A 1,464-nucleotide genomic window follows, 5' to 3' on the forward strand; every position below is an offset into this window, starting at 1 on the left:
ATGTACTTTTCAAATCTGTGAATTTTTTCCTGAAACGAGTGATCTTTTTTGAATACATGAACCTTTTTTTTAAACAAATTCGTGAAACTTATTTTTATTGTTTGTCAGCTTTTTTTTTTTTTTTGGAACCGCGCGGCTTCCATTGTTTCTTAAGAGTTTCGCGGTACAATTTGTATCTTTCTTGTAGCTAGTAGCTCAACTGGTTAGCTTGCTCGTGCGGTACGTGGACGGCGTTCTGGCAGTGGCGGCAGCCTGCAGGGCTGGCCCCTGCGCCCACTTCTCTACTCCGCGTCTTCGCACTGGACTTCGCCACTGCCCGCCCTCAACTGCTCACCATCGAAGGCTGCAGCTCTAGCGCGCTCGACACCCCCCGTCCCGCCTCATGTAGTTCCAAACGCCACACCTACCATCTCCACCACCCGGAGTTTGGTCGTCGTTGCACTCGCCAACGAAGGTGGCATCGCGGCTCCAGTGACATTGGAGCCCTCCACATCCCAGTTCTTCCAATGGGTTGTCGCTGTTCGTGGCTCTGTTCACCGAGGACGCCTTGCCGGTTGGATTTTCCTAGATCTGGGGTCACCCATTTTAGCGCTTCCCGACGGTATTGGCGGGTGATTACCTGGAGAAGCTTTTGCTGCCTAGTGAAGAGGAGTTTAGATGTCCGCACTAGGGCGACAAGAAAAACCGTTTCTGTAAACAGCGAAGAGAGGAGGGAGAGAGGTGATTTCAGACCCATCCAACACTCACCCAGAGATGATACCTTTCCAACGATAGACATACACTAGTTAAGGAGCAATAATTACACACAAAAAATTATAGAACAGATGATAACGTTAACCACGGCTAAAGAAAGAATTTAAGAACAGAAGTACTTACTGTGAATCTCCTGTCTTTCAAGATATCTGCTTCAAGAAAAGATCACAAACGAGCAATGTCCCCTTTCCAGAATTACGCAAGTAGAACTAGAACGAGATCTGGAGTTGCAGACAGTAGTGGAAGAACCCAAAGCAAGCAATCAGCGATAGAAGAAGAAGAGCAAAGCGGCAGGGGAGAGCTTCCACAAGTGGCAGTAGGAAGGATATGAGCAGCAATATATCCAGTGAAGGCGTCTGTTTTGTGGCTGGAGTGGATGCACGGTCCCTTTCAAGGTAGAGATTAGTCAGTAATGGAGGCCACAAAAGATCAATCGTGGAAGCGGAGCTGGGTCTTGACCGGTCGTCCCTGAGCCTGGAATATCCTGCTCATGGCCCGTAGCGTCAGTCGCTAAACAGCGAGATTTTTTTTTTAGAATTTACTGCGAGAGCTTGGGTGCACGCAGCTGCGGAATGGACGGTCGGCCGAACTGCAAGAGCTTGGGTTCACCGTGCATGAGCGACAACTGATCTCCTAAGTTACTGTAAAAAAAGAGCTGATTTGAAAACAGATAGGAGATGAACGGATGACACGCAGAGAGAGAGAGAGAGA

The sequence above is a fragment of the Triticum dicoccoides genome, chromosome 5A, assembly GCF_002162155.2.
Source record: "Triticum dicoccoides isolate Atlit2015 ecotype Zavitan chromosome 5A, WEW_v2.0, whole genome shotgun sequence".
NCBI classification, from domain to species: domain Eukaryota; kingdom Viridiplantae; phylum Streptophyta; class Magnoliopsida; order Poales; family Poaceae; genus Triticum; species Triticum dicoccoides.